Source organism: Plecotus auritus (genome assembly GCF_963455305.1).
Source record: "Plecotus auritus genome assembly, chromosome: 10".
Lineage (NCBI taxonomy): Eukaryota > Metazoa > Chordata > Mammalia > Chiroptera > Vespertilionidae > Plecotus > Plecotus auritus.
Genome location: NC_137785.1, coordinates 32,236,579 through 32,259,569, shown reverse-complemented (window position 1 = coordinate 32,259,569; position 22,991 = coordinate 32,236,579). Strand labels below are relative to the sequence as shown.

Below are 22,991 nucleotides of genomic sequence, written 5' to 3'. Positions count from 1 at the left end.
TATCCTATATAATAAAAGCCTAGGTGGCATCATGCCCTCGTGCGACATCGCCACAAGATGGCCACCACAAGATGGCTGCATGCACAGTGGAGGCGGGGCCTGGCAGCCACGCTGTGGCCGCTAGGCGCAGTCAGGCCTGGAGGTCCCGCGGCTCTGCATGGCGCAGAGGAGGCTGGTCCTGGCATCTCCACCTTCTCGTGCAGAGGAGGCAGGTCCCGGTGGAGGAGGCGGGGCGCGGCAGGGGAGGGCAGTTGGGGGCCATCAGGCCAGCAGGGGAGGGCAGCTGTGGGTGATCAGGCCGGCAGGGGAGAGCAGTTGGGGGCGATCAAGCCAGCAGGGGAGGGCAGTTGGGGGCCATCAGGCCAGCAGGGGAGGGCAGTTGGGGGTGATCAGGCCCTGGCAGGGGAGGGCAGTTGGGGGTCATCCAGGACAGTTGCAGGTGATCAGGCCAGCAGGGGAGGGCAGTTGTGGGCGATCAGGCCCTGGCAGAGGAGGGCAGTTGGAGGTGATCAGGCCAGCAGGGGAGGGCAGTTGGGGGCAATCAGGCCGGCAGGGGAGTGGTTAGGGGGTGATCAGGCAGGCAGACAGGCGAGAGGCTAGGAGCCAACTGTCCCAGATTGGAGAGGGTGCAGGCCAGGTTGAGGGACAACCCCCAACCCGTGCACGAATTTCATTCACTGGGCCTCTAGTAGTGACATAAAGCTGATTAGTCTCACCAGGGATGGGGGAGGGGGTGCCATTCAACTGCAAAAGGGCACAAGAAATTGATGATGGAGCTGTTCTGTATCTTTTTGTAAAAAATTGATTTCAGAGAGGAAGGTAGAGAGAGAGATAGAAAGATCAATGATGAAAGAGAATCACTGATTGGCTGCCTCCTGCACGATCGGTGGACTGCAACCCAGGTATGTGCCCTGACTGGGAACTGAACCATGACCTCCTGTTTCATAGGTCCACACTCAACCACTGAGCCATGCTGGCCAAGGTTTGTGTTTTTTTTTTAATCCTCACCTGAAGACATGTTTACTGATTTGAGAGAGAGAGACAGAGACACGGAGTGAGCAAGCGAGAGAAAAACACTGATGTGAGAGAAATATGGATTAGTTGCCTTCTGTAAATGCCCCAACCAGGGATGAAACCTGCAAGCTAGGGATGTGCCCTGACTGGGAATTGAACCCACAACCTATTTGGTGTATGGGACAATGCTCCAACCAACTGAGCCACCTGACTGGCTGGAACTGTTCTATATCTTGACTTTTGTGTGGGTTATATGATTCTATGATCATCCCTTGGTATTCCTGTTCCCCACCCCATGGATACCAAAATCTATGGATGCTCAAAGCTCAAGTTCCTTAAATAAAATGGCATAGTATTTGCATATAACATATGCATATCCTCCCATACACTTTAAATTGTCTCTAGATTATTGTAATACCTAACTAGAGGCCCGGTGCATGAAATTCGTGCCCAGAGGGGGGGTGTCCCTCAGCCCAGCCTGCACCCTCTCCAATCTGGGACCCCTCGAGGGATGTCCGACTGCCCTCTCACAATCCAGGACTACTGGCTCCCAACTGCTCGCCTGCCTGCCTTCCTGATTGCCCCTAACCGCTTCTGCCTGCCAGCCTGATCATCCCTTAACCACTCCCCTGCCAGCCTGATTGATGCCTAACTGCTCCCCTGCCAGCCTGTTTGCTCCTAACTGCCCTCCCCTGCAGGCCTGGTCACCCCTAACTGCCCTCCCCTGCAGGCCTGGTCCCCCCAACTGCTCTCCACTGCAGGCCTGGGTCCCCCACAACTGCCCTCCCTTGCAGGCCTGGTCCCTCCCAACTGCCCTTCATTGCTGGCCATCTTGTGGTGGCCATCTTGTGTCCACATGGGGGCAGGATCTTTGACCACATGGGGGCAGCCATCTCGTGTGTTGGAGTGATGGTCAATCTGCATATTACTCTTTTATTAGATAGGATAGAGGCCTGGTGCATGGGTGGGGGCCAGCTGGTTTGCCCTGAAGGGTGTCCCGGATCAGGGTGGGGGTTCCCTTGGGGCATGGGGCGGCCTGGGTGAGGGACCTGTGGTGGTTTGCAGGCCAGCCACATACCCCGGCGAGGCAAGCTGAGGCCCTGGTATCTGGGGTTTATTTATCTTCTACAATTGAAACTTTGTAGCCTGGAGCGGAGCCAAGCTTTCTGCTCGCTCCGTGGCGGCAGCCATTTCTGTTGGGACTTATTTATCTTCTATAATTGAAACTTTGTAGCCTAGAGTGGAGGCCTAGGCTGGCCAGGGCTGCAGAAGCTTGGCTTCCTCCATCGCCGGGGGCAACCCTAGCCTCCTGCTCTCTCCAGCTCCATGGCTGCCGCCATTTCTGTTTGGATTTATGTATCTTCCATCATTGAAACTTTGTAGCATTGAATGGAGGCCTAGGCCGGCAAGGGCAGGCGGAAAGCTTGGCTTCCTCCATTGCCAGGGAAACCCAAGCCTCCCTCCTGCTCTCCGTGGCTGCAGCCATCTTGGTTGGGTTTATTTGCATATTTGCTCCTGATGGGCTGGTGGGCGTGGCTGGTGGGTGTGGCTTGTGGGTGTATCAAAGGTACGGTCAATTTGCATATTACTCTTTTATTAGATAGGATACAATGTAAATGCTATGTAAATAGTTGCTACACTGAATTGTTTAGGGAATAATGACAAGAAAAAAAGTCTGTACATGTTCATAGAGACACAACCATTGTAAACCTAACTATAGATATACTTCAAACATATTGCAGGTTCAGTTCCAGACCACCACAATAAAGTAAATATCACAGTAAAGCTAGGCACACAAGTTGTTTCCCAGTGCATATAAAAGTTATGCTTACACTATACGGTAGTCCAGCAATTTTCAACCTTTTTCATCTCATGGCACATATAAACTAATTACGAAAATTCTGCAGTACACCAAAAAATATATTTTGCATATATAATATATTTGACTAAAAAAATAAGTATAATTTTGATTCATTCACACCGGATGGCTATTGTTGTGTTGGCTGTTGTCATATTTTTATTTGACAATCTAAGGGAAAAGACATCAGTGCCCCTGACTAAAGAGTCAGGTATAGCATGTTTTAAAAATTCTTGTGGTATACCAGTGTGCCTCTTATGGCACACCGGTTAAAAATTGCTGCTGTAGTCTATTAGGTGTACTAAAGCATTATGTGTAAACAAAATGTACATAATTAAAAAATACTTTATTGCTAAAAAATGCTATTATATGAGCCTGTTGGAAAAACGATTATGATAGATTTGCTCAATGCAGAGTTGCCACAAACCTTTAATTTGTAGAAGTTGCATTATGTACAAAGTGCAATAAAGCAAAGCACAATAAACATGTACTATGCATACTGTGAGGTATGAATAGTACACATATGCAACAATATATTTTTTACCAAATATTTTTGATCCAAGGTTGGTTGAATCCTTGGATGTAGAACCCAGATATGAAGAGCCAACTGTATACAATTATCAAAATTTATCATATACTTAAAGAGGGTGACTTTTATTTTATGTAAGTTTACCTCAATAAAGCTGAAAAATAAATATTTCCACTGAAGCGCTATAACAATTATAAATTATTTAATAATTATCTTGTTTGTTCTGAAGACTGCAGGCTAGAAAGATAAAATACTAGCTTTTCTGCTAATGAGCTTCAATGTATATCTTAGACATCAAAGTGAAAAATACAAATAAGAAAAAGTATTTACTTAGAATCCAAGTTGCTTGTAAACTACAACATGGGATGGAAGTACAGATTTTGGAAGGCTGAGAGCGATAAGAGATATATTAATAAAAATGAAGCTCAAGATAAACAATGGACAGAACTTTGATAGATGGATCATTGCAAAAAGGCAAAGATGCAATGAATTGCATATATAGGGTATCCAAAAAAATGTATACACACACACTTTGAATAATTATAAAGGCAGTGTTTATTAAAATACATTTCATTTTCAAAATTGAGCTATCGGCTGTTAAAGTGTGTATACATTTTTGGGGGGATAATCTGTATAAAGTTTACATAGGTTTTGCTATATAAATGTTAAACTTTATCATGCCTCAAAAATACCTGGAGAGCTTGTTAACTACAGATTTATAAACACTGCCTTTATAATTATTCAAAGTGTGTGTATACGTTTTTTGGGACACCCTATATATACATATGTGAATATATAAGAAAATAAGAATTTATACTAATTTACAACTTACAGCTAATCAGTTTATTCTGTATCTTGAAAATAGATAGTACCAGTAAACCATCTTTTCAAATGCTTAAAGAACAAGTCTCAAAATTGGCCCATATAACAGTAATATAAAACTTTAAATATTCCAAAGAGACAAAAAAAATAATAAAAACAACAAAAAAGTAACAACTGAAAAACACACCCTAAAGTAGGAAAACAAAAATCTTTCATTTGTAAATTTCAAAATTTACTGGCTTGAACAAACTCTTTGGTCAAAGAGAAAATTTAAATAAACTGCAGAATATTCAGAAATATTAGTCAGAAAACTGTATATCAAAATCCACAGAACACATTTGAAAAGTGCTTGTTGAAGTTTTAGTGCTTACATTATTTTTAAAAGACATAAAATAATATAGTAAGCATTCAGGTTAAGGAATAATCAAAACAGACACATTAGTAAAGAAAACAAATTAATGTATTATAAACAAACAAAACAGAAATAATAATAAAGTTGTGAGTTGATTATTAGGAAAAACTAAAAGGGAATAAAAGCAAAACTACAAAAATAAAAAATGACTATTTGGAAATACTCATAGATAGAAAATAAGGATTTTCTTATTTTAATAATAAGAAAATAAAGTCGAGATTATTTTGATCAACCCTATGCAAATAAATTTGAAAATCTAGCAAATACAACCTATGAAAACTGAAACCAGAAAAGACAAAACCTAAACAGAAAAATAAACATAAGGGAAAAAAAGAGAGACTTGTTAAGATGTTTCATAATCGTAAAGCCCACAGATTTTGCAAAACTTTTAACAAATTACGGTAATACTATTTATTTAAAAATTTCCAACTCTGTAATTCATTAAATTTGCAAAAGCATGTCTGGGACTTAAGCTACTAAATTCTTAATAAGCCAAAAGAAAACCCAAAAATTATATCTCCTTCATAATTAAAGCCCCTCATATTTTTATAGGATTTATGTCAACATCCTTCACACATACTTATCAAAATTGAATTTTTCAACCTATAAAATGACAGCCCTGAACTGAACTAGGAAACATCATCTGAATACCAGGCAAAATGGTCCTTTCTTTCTTTTTTTTTTTTTTTTTTAATATATCTTTACTGATTTCAGAAAGGAATGGAGAGGGAGAATGATGAGAGAGAATCATTGATCGGCTGCCTCCTCCACACCCCCTACTGGGGATCAAGCTCACAGCCTGGGCATATGCCCTTGGCCAGAATCGAACCTGGGACCCTTCAGTCCGCAGGCCGATGCTAGCCACTAAGCCAAACTGGCTAGGGCCAAAATGGTCCTTTCAACAAAATTTATCTGTGGTTTAAAAAATATTTTCAAAATATAAATCAAAATGCTCTAATGTCAAGCAACTACTTTTGTGCTATAATCCCTGAGTTGAGTAGTTGAACAGAGATTCTACCATCTACCAAGTCTAAAATATTTACTACCTGGGTTTTTATAGAAAGTTTACTGACCCCCTGCCCTAGAGTGGTAATTCCTTCTTCTACCTGATTAGAATTAGGATGTATTGTTGCTCCAGCTCCAACCACAACTAAATAGCCAACTTGCAAGAAATATGGATCCTTGCCCAGCTAGTGTGGCTCAGTGGTTGAGTGTCGACCCATGAACCAAGAGGTTGCCAGTTTGATTCCCGGTCAGGCCACATGCCCGGGTTGCTGGCTCCAACCCTAGTGAGGGACGTACAGGAGGCAGTTGACTGATATTTCTCTCTCATCAATGTTTCTCTCTCTCTCTCTATCCCTCTCCCTTGCTCTCTTTCTAAAAATCAATAAAAGCGTATTAATAAAAAGAAATATGGATCCTTAAAGGACCACCACAAAGACCAAAGCTACCAGGAAATTTACTACTCACCACATATCTGTTATGTGACCAAAAAAGGAACTGGAAGTTATTGTTGAGGATCAAAGCAGCATCCCAGATTTCAGGCTGAGTCTTTAGGACTGTCAGGTTTTAAAGGATAAGAAAAGTGCAGCTCCTGGGGAATGCACAAGAAAACTTGTTTATGAAAAAAGAACAAAGTGATGATGACCCTTTAGCTTAGAAGCTAGAACATACACATACATATGAGCACATAGAAAAAAAATATTTGTACTTTGCATCTCAGGCCAAACCCATCATACAATTTAAAGGCTGCACTTTCAGAAATGGGACACAGAAAGTAACTTATTTTCATAATTTAGTTTAAACAGAGAAACTCTAAAACTGAGTTCCCAGAGTTCTCCAGAATCACAACCCATACAGGTAGTTTTAAGTAGGTGTCACTTATGGCCTTGCTACTTATTGAACAGTTACAGATTTTAATATAATTTTGAATATAACAACACTTTTTTCATAAATGTGAAGTCACGAACCTTGAGTGATATGAATAAAATACAAAGGAAGTTATTTTGGTATTGTTCATGGCTCAGAGTTCTTAAATTTTTAGAAGCCTAATATTTTACCTAGGTTATGCAATTCTAGAAGTTAAATATTGTAAGTGTCCTACAATTATATGGTCATTCATGGATTTAGCAAATACACGTTTTTATCATTTATTGTGATAAATAGACCAGGGTCTCCAATTTTTAATAGGATGTCAGATAAAAGGGTCAAACTTACTCAGAAGCCCTTCCATTACTCAGAAGTAAGAGGCTTAGCATCTGGTTGGATAGTGCTATGCACTGATGAAACAGGTAATACAGAAGGGATAATGGATGGAGGCAAACTGTAGTAGGAAAGAAATATCAGTATGACATTTTGAACATAAAAGAATTTGAAGTTCCTCCATTAGGCAGTTGGATATATGGATGAGGAGCTTAGGACAAACCTCAAATAGGAGTGGACACTTGCTATTCATTTGTCAGCTGAAGCCAAAAATGGAATGCTATTGCTCATAGAGTTCTTTGAGGTGGAAAATGATGATCAAAGTCAGAAACGCAGTTATGCTAATAGTCAACGGACAAACAGAAACCTAAGTCACTAATGGATGCTGCATCTCCCTACCCAACAACTATTTTTATTTTCTGTGTAAACCTCCAAAGTTTCTTTATGCAACTACAAATATACATTCTTATCTCCATTTACTCAAAAAAGTAGTATATTATACCAAACATTGTGTATTTTGCTTCACATAAGAGAATACATTGCAGACTTTTAAAATCTATCTAAAATATGATACATATTTCCATTTGTTCAACTCTTCTTTTAGGTCCTTCATTAACATTTAAAAACAATCTAAATATAGGTTTTAAACAGTTCTTATTTATCCGTAGGTATTTTATCTAATTTGTTGCTTTTGTAAATGAAGTTCCATCTTTTCTATAACTATTTTTTGTATATATCAAAGCTATTACTCTGTATATGAATTTTTGTATTGTAGTACTTTATTTTTTCGTTTTGTTGAAAAATATGTTTCATGATAAAATGCTGGAAGAAAGCGTCTTTGTAGATAGAAGAAAATTGTTTCACTACATTTACAAAAGCCATTTGGTCTGGGGAAAACCTGGTCAAATAGTCAGATTGCCATGCTCATTCACAAACAAGACAGACTTCAACGGTTTACTTTGTTGACGAAAAGGGGCCACACGCTAACCTGACTAGCTCAGGGAAGGCCTGCATGGTGGGCTTGCAAACTCAGAGATCTAAAATAACCACAAAGGATGGTCTGAAATTACAACTTTTTAAACTAAAAGTAGTTTATAGTGGGTAGTTATGTCCTAGGCCAGTATCTTCCCTGACAAAGGCTAATCTTTACCTTAACTGAGCCCATTGTCTTTTTGCATTTATAATAATACTAGAGGCCTGCTGCACAAATTCGTGCATGGGTGGGGTCGCTCTGGGTGGCCTACAGGGATCAAGCCAAAACCCGCAGTCCAACGCTGCCTGTAGCTCCTACCTGCCGCTCCCGCTCATCCTGGCCCCACTGTGCCTGCCGTGGGCTTGTGCCCAATCAGTCCAGATAGGGAGAGGCTCACACTGCCACAGCAGCGCTCACCAGCCATGAGCCTAGCGTCTGCAGGATCAGGCTGAAACCAGCTCTCTAATACCACGAGGGGTCCCGGATTGTGAGAGGGCACAGGCCAGGCTGAGGGACCCCACCGGTGCATGATTGGGCCAGGGAGGGCTCCAGGGTGTGTCTGGCCCATCTCACTCAGTCCTGATTGGCAGACCCCAGCAGCAAGCTAACCTACCTGTCGGAGCATCTGCCCCCTGGTGCACATCATAGCAACTGGTCCACCAGTCAACTGTCTGCCCCCTGGTGGGCAGTGCACATCATAGTGAGCAGTTGAGCAGCCTTAGCATATCATTAGCATATTACGCTTTGATTGGTTGTTCAGCTGTTTGGTCTATTTGCATATTACCCTTTTATTATATAGGATCTCTTTAGAATGTCAAAGTAATTTTCCTTTTTTCTAGACCCCTCAAAGCACAGACACTGCTCTGGGGAGACCACAAATCTCATTGTTACTGAGTTAATTGACTGTTAACTATCCACCCACCTCAGTAAAATAAGTATGTGTATCATTTTACTTTTTATCCAGTCCCAGATGTTTCCCCACTTTGCTTTCTCCCACCTCCCTAATCTATCACCAATGGATTTCATGTAACCCACTTACATCTCCTCTTTTGATTGTAATGTATAAATCAGGGTGCAAAACTGCCATTTTCAGGAGCATTATCTCAATCCATTGAGATTCTGCTTCCCGACAACTGTCGATAGTTTGGCTCAAATAAACTCACAAAAATTCTTCACAGGTTTGAATGTTACTTATGTTAACAACCTGATTTCTGTGCACCAAAGACAGAACAACTTGCTTCCTAATTCTGAGCTGTCTGTACAAGTGTAAATGACCAATTAAAGCTATTCCTTAGTCCAGAGCTTCTCAAAGCACACTCACCAAAGTTCCTTCAAAGAATTAAGTCAGTAAAAAGTTTTTCGGGAATCTTTCCTCTTAAAAGAAAATTAATGTTGATTTCGTTTCTACACCACAACGAGCTTGCTTTATGTAAAATTGCTTTAAAAATTACTTATCGCTCAATTGCTTAGCCTTTTTCTTATCTTTCAGAAAAACGGATGCTCCAGAAAGATGCATCCTTGCAGTCATTATTTTAGAAATGGGAAAAGTGAGGTTTAGAGGTTATTACCACACAAAACTCACATGCCACTCACCCTCACAAACTTGGAACTACACACTGTCTCACACAAGTTGTAACTACAACCCCCTCACACCCCCGTACACCTTTGGTCACCCACCCGCGAGTCCTCCCTTTTCCTCTAGTACCCCTATATCTCCAGATAAGCTTTGAACACTACAGGTCACTGTAGGCAATTCTTCCCTGTCTCCCCAGTCCCGTCGCAGACACCGCGAATGCTCCCTTACAGCCTCCCAGCCGGATATTGAGCCCAGAAATTCAGGTCCCACAGCCAGATTCGCGTTTAACGGAACCAAAAGCATACTCACCAGCAAACAAAGACTACGATGGCGAGCCGGAAAGTCTGCGCCTGCGCTTTCCTTGGGCTCCCAGAGGTCTCCCGGGCTCCGCGGAGCAGGGGCTCAGGATCGGATGGAAAACAGTTGATACTGGCCCGTCTTCCACTTTTCTGACTGTGGACTACATTTCCCAGAAGGTTCAGAGGCTGGAGACTCGGAACGCAACGCTGTGTTAACTGTACCTCTGGGAGAGGCGGTGGTGTGCCTGGTAAGCGCGGTTCTACGGTTCTAGCACGCAGGGCTGTCCCCAAGTCCGAGCCACAGTGCGAGGCCCTGCGAGAAGCGCCAGAAGCCGGCGGGACGCGGGTCTGTGCTCTTGGCCGGACTTAAGCCGGGCGCCACCTAGTTTATCGCGAGGGCTTCGCTGAACTACATCTCCCAGAGGGCGCACCGCCTGCCGCTGCTCGCCGCCGGGAGGTGGAATATTTGGGCAGAGCTGTACTCAGTAGCCTGAGTGATTTGGCCTTGTGGCTAATGCGATTCGGGGGAGACAGGTGAAAAGTACAGAGTCAGGGACAGTGACTGAGTATTGTTTGTTCGGGCAGAACGGTCTGAGAAGGGTTAATTGTGAAATTATGTGTGAGACTGTGTGCCCCAATGATGTGTTTGTGATTTTATATGATACTGTGTGTGCGGAGGTGCGGAGGTGAGGAACTTTGGTGTGGCTTTGAGTCCACACAGTATGATTGCTAATGTTTGACGGTCTGTAACTATGTGCGGGTGTGGGTTACCTGTGGCTGTGTCCCTGGGTGGGTGTGTGACTGACTATGTGACCATGTCTTCCTCTTTGTGTAGGTATAGAGAGCTTTGTGGCTGTTCTTTGGTGACTGATGCCCTTTGGGGATTGTGACTCAGCTGTACTGTATGGGGAGGGGAGAGAGAGTGTGACTGAAGGTGTTACTCTGTGTCTGATGGTGGGTGTGTGACTGCAGCAGTGTATGTGTGGATTTGGGAAGACTGTTCATTTGTGTTGTAGACTGTGTGTCACATAGTCATATGTGGGAGCACCGGAGGGCTCTGCCCCTGGCCAGTAAAGACTATGACACTGGAGTTGAATTCGAAGCCCTAGTCTCCTCTGATATCACTCCCCTGGTCTGGGAAGGGAAAGCAGAGCATCTGGGTCTCAAAAAAGGTCTGTTGTCTCGCTCCCCATCTCTATCCTCCCAGTGAGCTCAGAGGAGGAGGAAATAATAGTTGTGACGACTAAAAGTTATACAGTATTTAAGCCCCACCCGTGTGGCTCAGTGATTGAGCCTCGACCTATGAACCAGGAGGCCAGAGTTGGATTTGAGCCAGTTTCTGGCTGGATTCCCAGTAAGAGATGCAGGAAGCAGCGGATAAATGACTCTCTCATCACTGGTGTTTCTCTCCCTCTCCTTTCCTCTCTGAAATCAATAAAAATATTTTTTAAAAAGCAGATGTAACATTAAAAATAAGTCATATTCAAGATGCTTTGGAATTTTTTATTTGTTTCCAAAATACTTTATTTTTTTTTTCAGCAAATGATTTTCTTTATTGGCAAACGACTAACAAAGACTTCAAGTGACCTGGAACCTACTATATTTCTCTTTGGAAATATCTTCCTTGCACTCCCTAATTTTCTCTTATTAATCTAGCAAATTATTCAAGTTATCTTATGGGCTGAGTATTTTGGTTTTACATGTATCCACAAATATAAAAATGTAGATACATATACACATTTCTGCATACATATATTTTTATTATATTTTCATTTAAGTGATATTGTAACATCTCACATAATTAAAAGACCTTTGTGAATATTTTTTAAAATCTTCACCTGATGACATGTTTTTTATTGATTTGAGAAAAAGAGGGAGAGAGAGACATCAATGTGAGAGAGAAACATCAATCAGTTGCCTCTTGCATGCACCCCACACAGGGACCAAACCCACAACCTGAGCATGTGCCCTGACTGGGAATCAAATTTGCCACCTTCTGGTATATTGAATGACACTCCAACTGAGCCACACCAGCCAGGATGAGGGTATTTTTACTATTAAATACTGTTAGTTGTTTTGTCTCTTTTTAAGGAGACTATTTATTTTAATCCTCACCCAAGGATATTTTTCCATTGATTTTTAGAGAGAGTGGAAGAGAGAGAGAAAGACGGAAATATCGATGTGAGAGAAACATCAGTTGGTTGTCTCCTGCACACGCCTTGACCAGGGCCCGGCCCCTGGAGGAGCCTACAACTGAAGTACATGCCCTTGACCAGAATCAAACCTAGGACCCTTTGGTCTGCAGGCCGATGCTCTATCCACTGAGCCAAACCAGCTAGGGCGTTTCTCTCCCTTTAAAAAAACAATTATTGGAGTGACATTGGTTAATAAGTACATAGGTTTCAAGTGTACATTTCTATGATCTTTATATTGCACTGTGTGCCCACCACCCAGTCAAATCATTTTACATCACCATGTTTGATCCCTTTTCCCTTTACTACCCTTCCATCACCCTTCCCTCTCGTAACCACCATACTGTTGTCTGTGTCTATGAGTTTCTGTTTGTTTTCCTTGTTTATTCATTTGTTGCTTTCAGTTTTATATCCCAAATATTAGTGAAATCATATGGTTCTTAATTTTTTCCTGACTTTTTTGGTTTAGCATGATTCTCAAGCTCCATCCATGTTGTTGCAAATGGCAGTATTTCATTTTATAGCTGAGTAGTGTTAACATAAAAACATACAAACGTGTAAAGAATTTTTTTGAGTTTATTTGAGCCAAACTGTCAACATATGCTGGGAAGCAGAACCTCAACTAATTGAGATAATGCTCTGGAGAATGGCAAGTTACATCTACACTGAGTGGCCAGATTATAATGGTGAGTGGCCAGATTATTATGATCTCTGAACGCATAATAATCTGGCCACTCAGTGTATGTGTATACAACACACACACACACACACACACACACACACACACACATATAAGGGGCCCGGTGCATGAATTCGTGCATGGGTGGGGTCTAGCCAGCCTGGCCAGGGGGAGGGGACATGGACAGTTGGCTGGCCTGCCTGCTGGTCGAACTACTGGTCAAGGGGACAATTTGCATATTAGCCTTTTATTATATAGGATATACACTGAGTGGCCAGATTATTATGCATTCAGGGATCATAATAATCTGGCCACTCAGTGTCTATTTACACATTGCAATCAAAGGAAGGGACGTAGGTGGTGAAGCACAGTGGTCCCTCCTTTGGAAAAACTGCTGTTTGAAACTGCTGTTTGAACTACTCTGTTATTCTTAGACAGTCTCTTATTCTATAAGTCAACTCTGTTATTTTTAGACTGTAAAATAACTTTGTTTTTTGCTTGAATAGAAAAGATAAACTTAATTGTCTGACTTTGCAAGCTAGCCATCTAAAGGGGCTGATACACTGATACTGATATTAATTCACATAATTCTGCCAAGTGTTTGTTCATCCAAGGTTACAGGTGTCTATATAGATATGATATGTGCCCAAAGTTACAAATTGTCTGTATAGATATTACAGGTGTTTGATTAGATATCATATGTATTCAAGGTTACAAGCTGTCTTACACAAAGAACTAGGAGGATATAAAAAGGAAATACTCCCTCTTGTGTTGGTTCAGAATTTGACAGAGGTAATCTGCTCTGAACCTGTGCACAATAAAGATGGCTCCTAACTAATTGGCTCATTAGGCCTCTTGTCCAGCTCACTGATTTGCGATACAGCAGTGGGTTACATAAAATCCACTGGTGATAGACCAGAGAGGCAGGAGAAAGCAAAACAGGGGAAACCCCTGGGACTGGATAAAAAGTAAAATGATAGACACATACTTAGGTGGGTGCAGGAATAATTAACATGATAACAATGAAAGCATTTGTGGTATCTGTCTGCCGGGAGCCAGTTCCAGCGTGTCATAATTGCAAGAGTTTCATCAAAAGGTTGATGGAACTTGGGGACTCAACAAGGGCTGAGTCACATATGTAATCACCTGTTGGAATGGCTGAAAGGCATTTCCCCCAAACCTGAATAGGGTTATTTTTTACTGCCAGACAGCTCAGGGCATCTTAATCTACATGTTATTGCCTCCTACTGGCCAAACACCTGAACAGCTGTAGGCGATTCCCCAATCTGACAATGCTTCTGTATGAAACCCTACCCTTTGAAGTGTATTATCTCCACCTTGCCTTAGGACAAATTGTGTTAATAAAAAGCAAGGGTCCTGAGACAAGGAGAACTTGGCTTCTTCAGCCAGGCTCCTCTGACCCCCAATGCCTTTCAAAATTATCTTTCGTCTTTGCACTCCTACTTAATCTACGCACTGCCTCTCTCCAGATTGCTGAACGCTTCTTAATGCTGGAACAAGAACCCCGGCATTAATGGCGCCCAACATCAGTCCTGGCGCCCAGGCACCTTAGGCTGTGCCCCAAGGGGTCCAGAAAAAGGGAAGTTACAAGTTACTCAAGGATATGTTATTATAGATGCAAAAAGACAGATAGACTCAATTAAGGTAAAGGTTGACTTTGTCAGTGAAGATACTGGCCTAGGATGTCACTACCCACCATAACTGCTTTTAGTTAAAGTTTAATTTCAGACCATCCTTTGTGGTTACTTTAGGTCTCTGAGTTTGCAAGACCTCCATGCAGGCCTTCCCTGAGCTTGTCAGGTTAGCACGTGGCCCCTTTCATCCACAGTAGTATTCCATTGTAGTACACTATGTACCACATCTTTATTGAATCATCTATCAAAGAACATTTTGGTGTTTCCATTTCTTGGCAACCTTGAATAATGCTGAAGTGATCATCGGGGTGCATATATCTATGTGAATAAATGTTTTCAAATTTTTTGTGTAGATATCCAGAAGAGGGGTTGCTGGGTTATATGGTAACTCTATTCTTAATTTTTTGAGGAACCTCATACTGTTTCCCATACTGGCTGTATCAGTTTACATTCCCACCAGCAGTGAGTAAGGGTTCCTTTTTTTCCCACCCACAATCGCTCCAACACTTGTTATTACTTGTCTTGTTGATAATGGTACCATAGGTAGCTAGATATTAATAAGGAAGGAAGCAAAAGGAATTGGACATTGTTGAGCCTAATGGGCTGGGGAGCTGAATCCTACAACTTGCTGGTTTCACCAGGAAGCTACAACTTCACACACGCCCCAGGGGATCCCAGCATTGTTCTTCCAAAGGGGATTAACACTACCCTTCCCCCACCTTCTGTACTGGATTAGGCAGGTAAGCACATGCACAGAACTCAAAATGGCACAGGTGTAGATGCTTCTATGAGGCACACAATAGAAGCCACGGTAAGCCTTGTGCAGGCCCAGGAGAGCTTGGGAAGTTGACTGCTTATTTTGAAAAAGCTCCTAGTCATTTCCAAGCCTGAGATAATATAACCCCAGGGGAATGAAGAAGGACACTCTCTCTGTCTCCCTCCCTCACCCCATTCCTTCATGTGCTATCACTAGGAAACACTTGCAAACAAGCAGATCTAGCAGCTGTGTGGACCCATGGCAGACCACACAGGCTCCAAAGGACTAAGCTTTAATATGAAACAGAAACTCTAGACACTGGCCTTTTATTTGGCCTTGATGAAGACAAGTTTGGATTCTTTACATGGCAGGATGGAGAGAGATGGGACATTGAAAACCCAGGGGCAGCCTTCTATTTCCATCAGAATAAATCTTTTTTTAAAAAAATCTTTATTGTTGATTACAGATGTTCCCTTTCTCCCCACATGGGACCCCTCTACCCAGTTCCCGCTTCACCCCAGGCCTTCACCACCCTTCTGTCTATGACCACAGGTAAGATCTTTAGTTAATCTCTTCTGGCCCCCCTCCTCCTTCCCTAAGATTCATCATTCTGTTCCATGCTTTCATGCTTCTGATTCTATTTTATTCACGTTTATTTTGTTCATTAGATTTCTTGTTTATTTTGATTTTTAGATTCAAATGTTAGCTATTTGTTGCCATTTTATTGTTCATATATATTTTTATTTTATTTTATTTTTTTTAAAAATATATTCTATCGATATGTTACAGAGAGGAAGGGAGAGGGATAGAGAGCTAGAAACATCAATGAGAGAGAAACACCGACCAGCTGCCTCCTGCACACCCCCCACTGGGGATGCGCCCGCAACCAAGGTACATGCCCTTGACCGGAATCGAACCCGGGACCCTTCAGTCCGCAGGCCGACGCTCTATCCACTGAGCCAAACCGGTTTCGGCGATGTTCATATATATTTTTAAATCTCTTCTTATTCTTCCTCTTCTCTTCTTAAAGAATACTCTTCAACATTTCATGTAATACTGGTTTGGTGGTGGTGAACTCCTTTAGCTTTTTCTTGTGACGATCATTATTTGACTCTCAATTCTAAATGAGAGCTTTGCTGGATAGGGTAATCTTGGTTATAGATCCTAAATATTCATCACTTTGCGTATTTCTTGCCACTCCCTTCTGGCCTGCAAAGTTTCTGTTGAGAAATCAGCTGACAGTCATATGGATGCTCCCTTATTGATAACTGCTTTTCTCTTACTGCTTTTAAGATTCTCTCTTTGTCTTTAACTCTTGAAAGGGCAGGGCGAGACCGACTCCATGTTCCCTTTGTTCCATGTCTTCCACCTCGTGGAGTCAGGTTCCCGCCCTAGAACCTCTCCAAGAGCCCAACCCACACTTTTGAATTAGCCAATAGAAATGCAAGAGGAAAGTAAGCCGTGCCCTGCCCCCATGTGCAACCTGACCCCGACCAATCAGCTGAGGCCACACTACCTCACCACTCCTACCTCTCCCAGGCCCCCTATAAATCAGCGCATCTGGGGCCTGGGGCTCTCTCTCTGCCTCCTGCCGCTATGTCGGTGAGTGTGGTGGATGGGGAGCTCGAGCTAGCTTGATTAAAGGCTCTTTGCTTTTGCATCAGACTCAGCTCCCTGGTGGTCTTTGGGGATCACGAAATCTGGGCATAACACCCTTAGCATTTTAATTATGGTGTGTCTTGGTGTGGGCCTCTTTGGATTCCTATTGTTTTGTGCTTCCTAAACTTGTAAGTCTATTTCTTTCACCAGGTAGGGGAAGTTCTCTGTCATTATTTCTTCAAATAGGTTTCCAATATCTTGCTTTCTCTTTTCCTTCTGGCATCCCCATGATGTGAATGTTGGTACATTTCAAGTTGTCCCAGAGGCTCCTTAAACTGTCTTCATTTTTTTGGATTTTTTCTATTTGCTCTCTGATTGGGTACTTTTTGCTTCCTTATATTCCAAATTATTGATTTGAGTCTCAGAATCTTCTACTCTACTGTTGAATCCCTGTAAATTATTACTTATTTCAGTCAGTGTATACTTCATTTCTGACTGATCCTTTTTTATGCCTTTGACATCCTCACTAAGATCCTTGAAAGTCTCCTTCAGATCCTTGAGTAAGCTAATAATCATGGTTTTGAACTCTGTAGTTTGCTTGCTTCTATTTCTTTAATTTGTGACATATTTCTTTGTCTCCACATTTTGCCTGCTTCCCCATGTTTGTTTCTATGTATTAGGCAGAGCTGCTTTGTCTCCTGGAATTGGTAGAGTGGCCTTGTGTAGTAAGTGTCCTGGTGTGCCCCTGTGTGGGCTGTGTGCACAGTCTTATAGTTGAGCCTTGATTACTATTGGCATCACTGAGAGGAATTGACCTTCAGGCTAACTGGCCATGAGGACCAGCTGCAACTACAGTAGGAGAGCTGCTGTGCAGGAGATACCTCTGTGGAGCAGGACTTGCTTTAGTGGGGCTTTGGTGCTGATTGAGTCTGCCTCTTGAGTGTGTCACTTGTGGATGTGTGGAGTTGTAATCTGCTATGGTCTGAAACTGTCCACTGGATGCACTGGCTCTGGAGCCTCCAGGGAGGTGCAAAGTCAGCCACTGCCTGGGGGCACCCAGCAGGAGCTACAAAGAAATTGCAGATGGCTACTATTTGCTATTTGTATTGGGCTTGGAGGTGCCCAGCTGTGAAGCAAGGCAGGCTGGTGCAAGTGCTGGGTCTTGGGCCTTTTGATTGATAGGTTTGGGACATGCTATCACCAGTTGAAGTTTGTTTGAGAGATTTTAGCAAAGTAGGAAGCCTGAGCCAAGGCAGGCCATTCATATGATAAAGCTGCTGCAAATAGCTTGGGTGGGGCTGCAAATTGGATGGGCTGGGGTCTCAGGGAATTACCAGGGCAGAGCGAACAGTGTGAGTCACACTGATGGAAACTCAAATATGGCTGTGAGTCAGCCCTGCAACAGTGGAAGTCCCAGCACAGGAAAAATGACCCTTGCAAGCATCTCTGAGAGAAAGCTGCCCCCAAGTTCCTGCCCCAATGACAGATAATCTAGTTCCTTCCATATGTGTCTGGGTCCCCCAAAGCTGCCCAATGCTGGGAGTCCATGTTTGTGCACCGGCCCTTTAAATGGAACACCTGGGTCTCCAGCAGCCTTTGTGTCCTTCAGCCACAATCCCCACTGGTTTTTACAGCTTGTAGTTGCGGGGACTTCTCTTCCCAGCTCTGGAACCCTGGGCTGGGGGGCTGGTGTGGGGCTGGGGCCCCTTGCTCCTTACTGGCAGTCTCCATAGAGATGATCTCTCTCCCAAATTAAACAAAACAAAACAAAACAAAAAAATGGCACAGGTGGGTATTGGATCAGCCTGTTCTTCAACTCTGCCCCTTCTACCTCAATGTGCTTTCTTCTTTACTTCTCTAATTGTAGGACTTCCATTCAGCTAGCTTTCAGGTGGTTCTGAATGATGGTGGTTCTATATTTTAATTGTAATTTTGATGTGACTGTGGGAGGCAGAGATTACAGGCATTTACCTATGCCACCATCTTGGTTCTCTCTCTCAAAATCGTTTTACTATTAAATATTTTCCACCAGAATAAATCTTGCCACACTACAGTCTCCCCATGTGTGTGTCCATGGAATGCATTTTTTGTGATCCCGTGGAAGAACACAAATTCCATAGGCAACAATAACAGACATTTTAATAGGTGTGCGGTGGTATTTCATTGTAGGTTTGATTTGCATATTCCTAAGAGCTAGTGAAGTTGCACATCTTCATATACCAGTATCTGTTGGTCATTTGTATGTCTTTTGGGGAGAAGTGTCTGTTCAGGTCCTCTGCCCATTTTTTTGAAACAGGAGAAAATAAAAACATTATATATATATATATATATATATATATATATATATATATATATATATAATTTCAGAGAGGAAGGAAGAGGGAGAGAGGGGTAGAAACATCAATGATGAGAGAGAATCACTGATTGGACGCCTTCTGCACACCCCCTACCGGAGACCAAGCCCACAACCCAGGCATAGACTGTTGACCGAAAATCAAACTTTTAATACATATGCATGAGAATTTGCATAAGCATGAAAATTACAAAGACAGTAAGGCAATACTAGGTATATATTGCTGAAGGAGGAACACACAAGGCCAAAGTGGTAAGGGATTACAAATTTATGAGGTCATCTGGAAAACCATATGGGCTGAGACCTAAAATGGTACCAGCACCCAGGGACGGGGAATTGGAGATTTAAAAGTAGGTGGCTTTTTCTGGGTGGAGAATTGTCTGGGTGGGTCCGGAGGGGAATGATAATAGCATTAGCAAGTAGTGTGTGGTCTAGAGGTCAGTTACCCAGGGAGGGGATATTGATTCAATTATTTGATCAGACCTAATATTCCAGCTTTTTATGGAATAGAGATGAAGGTCATATCTTCTGTAGTTACTGCCTGCGGAGGGGGGATGTCAACATCATAGGGAGATGGACTTTGATAGTAATCGCTGGAGCACTGTATAGATTTCTCATGCTTGGATCGATGGGGCATAGCAGCCTGATTTCCCCAAGAAACTGGTTGATGAAGGTTTGAAAGTGGTCCTCTTGAGTGACTTGGGAGGTAAAAGCTGGTTCTGAGGCTAGGTGACTTAGGAACAATGGGACAAAGTGGGAATCTAGTAAACATGCTTGGAGCTTCCAGTCTAATGCTAAGGTGATTAAGTTTTCTTCCTGAAGCAGGTTTTCTCCCTATGAATTGCTTAGGCAGGAAAGGAGAAAGAGTCAAAGGTTATTTCTGAATCTTTTGTTTCTTTTTTTTTCTTTGTTAAGGTACTAGTGGCCCGGTGCATGATATTCATGCATGGGGTGGGGGGCGGCCCAGCCTGCACCCTCTCCAATCGGGGACCCCTTGAGGGATGTCTGACCGGTGGTCGCACATCCCTCTTGCAATCTGGGACTTCTGGCTCCTAACTGCCTGCCTGCCTGATCGCCCCTGCCTGCCTGATTGCTCCTAACCTCTCTGCCTGCCTGCCTGCCTGATCACTCCTAACTGGCTCTGCCTGCCTGCCTGATCACCCCCAACTGCCCTCCCCCTAAGGGCCTCTGCCTTGGCCCCCACCACCATGGCTTTGTCTGGAAGGAAGTCAGATGTCTGGAAGATGGCTGGTCGACCAGGTCTAATAATCATATTACCCTTTTAGTAGTATAGATAGATTATATAGGATAGGATTGCTTAAATGGGGGCGGGGGGGGGGCCTTTTTCATCAGGAGGAGATGCTCTTGGCAGACAAAAATACATAATCCCTATATCAAACCAGTCATTAAAAAATTGAACTGCTTTCTTACACCTTACACCAAACAGCTGTTGCCCTTAAAACCCCTCCTCAGCCCCCACCTTAGGTTCTGCCTTTGCAGTTCACCCAGATTAGGGTCTGATTGGTCGGTTGCTATGCCAGTCAGTGTCAAAAGCTCCACCTCCTAGGCAGCCATTGGCTCCTCACACTTCACCCAGATTTGGTTCTGAATGGTCGGTTTCTATGCCAATCAGCATATCCAGGCCTATCAATGGACCTGATCAGAGAGGCGGGGCTGATCAGCAGCCCCAACAGAGGCCATAGAGAAAGAGAGGCAGGGCTGCTGGCCAGGCCTGGAGCAAAAGAGAGAGGCAAGTGCTGATCAAGAGCTGCCACTGAGGCTACAGGTCAGACCCTGCTTCTCTCTCCCCAGCCCTCTCTCCAGGCCTGATCCACAGCCCCCTCTGCAGTCAGTGCTGGGTCTGGGCTCCCGCAGCTGAGGCAGTCAGTGCTAGATCACCACAGCAACCCAGCACTGACTTCCGGTTGGTCAAGCCTCTAGTCATTGTGGATGTTACAGACCCTGGGTTTTTATATATTAGGATTACATATGTGTCCTTATCTCCCCATTGCCCCCTCTCCCCCCACTCATGCCCTCACCCCCCTAGTGTCTGTGTCCATTGATTATGCTTATATGCATGCATACAAGTCCTTTGGTTGATCTCTCTCCCTTCTGCCCATCCTCACCTGCCCTCCCTCTGAGGTTCGATGGTCTGATCGATGATTCTCTGTCTCTGGATCTGTTTCTGTTCATCAGTTTATGTTGTTCATTATATTCCACAAGTGAGTGAGATCATGTGATATTTATTTTTCTCTGACTGACTTATTTTGCTTAGCATAATGCTCTCCAGGTCCATCCATGCTGTTGCAAATGGTAAGACTTCCTTCCTTTTTACAGCAGCATAGTATTCCATTGTGTAGATGTACCAGTTTTTTAATTCCCTTATCTGCTGATGGGCACTTAGGCTGTTTCCAAATCTTAGCTATTGTAAATTGTGCTGCTATGAACATAGGGGTGCATATATCCTTTCTGATTGGTGTTTCTAGTTTCTTGGGATATACACTAAATGGCCAGATTGTTATGATCTCTGAATGCATAATAATCTGGCCACTCAGTGTGTGTGTGTGTGTGTGTGTGTGTGTGTGTGTGTGTGTGTGTGTGTGTATTAGAGGCCCGGTGCATGAATTCGTGCATGGGTGGGGTCTGGCCAGCCTGGCCAGGGGGAGGGGACATGGGCGGTTGATTGACCTGCCTGCTGGTCAAACTCCTGGTCGAGGGGACAATTTGCATATTAGCCTTTTATTATATAGGATATACACTGAGTGGCCAGATTATTATGCATTCAGAGATCATAATAATCTGGCCACTCAGTGTATTCCTAGAAGTGGGATCACTGGGTCAAATGGGAGTTCCATTTTTAGTTTTAGAATCTTTTGTTTCTTAATAACCAGCTAAAAATCAAAGGCAACTTTAGGTTGGCAAAATTTCATTATTCAAAAATTGCAAGTAGCTACTATTGTTCACCTGGTTCAAAAGGAAGAAAGCCAGCACTTTCTAAGATGGTCATGTCCTTGCTGCAGCAAACCCAGTTGATCCTATAATCTGAGAATACATGTTTTTATGCATGGGAATGTGTTTATATTTGTTGGGACTTTTCTTTCTTTGGCTTCTTGAGGGTCCTTTCTGAAAGGTTAAAGTCGGTGGTGCCACAGGCAGACTAAATAGCCATCTCAGACGGTGATTAAAGAAAACTTGAATTTATTTAAGAAAAAGGGGATGGGAGATGGGGATATCCAAAGGGAAGGGTTATACAGCACTGAGCCAAAGGTTATTGGGTCTATGATGGCAGCAACAATATACTTAGGACAGTGAAACAAGAAAGGGCACAGAAGAAGCAACAGGAAAGTCTAAGCTAGACTGCTTTGGATGAGCTGCCATTGCCCATTGCCCCCATGGTTGCAAGTATCATGGGGTACCTTAGAAATTAGGGGACACATGCCTGTGGGGGAATGGCACAGGCATGCTCCTTGGAGGGAGAGAAGGCACTGGGTCCTTTGTCCTGAGCTTATTTATCTCTTTCTTGAAGGAGGAAATCTTAGGGGAAGTCTCAGGGGAGGGTCTTAGAATATTCATCAGCTCTAGAGGTGTGCTCTTTCAGGATCCTGGTCTGCACTGATTGGTCGGTGCCAGGCAGGGGGTCATTAGTCAATGTAGCTGGTCCTGAGGCAGCCATGGCGTCACTTGTCTGGTTTTGCTGCTTTTCTGGGCCTGGTGCTAAAATACAACTGAGGCCTTGATGTTATCTTTAGGGAGGAAAAGGTTAGGGAGTCTACACTGCCTGACCAGCGATATGAAAGATCAGGGGTCCAAACTGCATGACCAATGATATGCTATGGGAGGCCAGGTTACCCTAAGGGCAAGATTCTTGTTTTCCCAGTTTTGCTCCTTGCTGGGCATCTGGAATGTTCTGCCCTTGTGAGTTTCTGTACCTGGCCTATCATCCTTGCTCTGCTCATGTCTGTCTAACACTTTCAGTGTAGTAATAGATTCTGATAGTAAAAAAGGCTATGCTTTTAAATTTTTGGAGAGTGATCAGAAATGAAGTTCCTAACTGTCTGGACCAACCTTAAC

The 22,991-nt window shown here is 43.2% G+C and overlaps 1 long non-coding RNA gene across 1 annotated transcript; it reads right to left on the bottom strand.

Moving 5' to 3' along the window:
• Positions 1-5,327: 5,327 nt before the first annotated feature.
• LOC308235735 lies at positions 5,328-10,009 on the bottom strand. Its single transcript, XR_013959210.1, has 3 exons — positions 9,696-10,009; positions 6,853-6,958; positions 5,328-6,229 (listed from the first exon to the last, which is right to left on the bottom strand). It is a non-coding gene; the product is annotated as an uncharacterized lncRNA (long non-coding RNA).
• Positions 10,010-22,991: the final 12,982 nt, after the last annotated feature.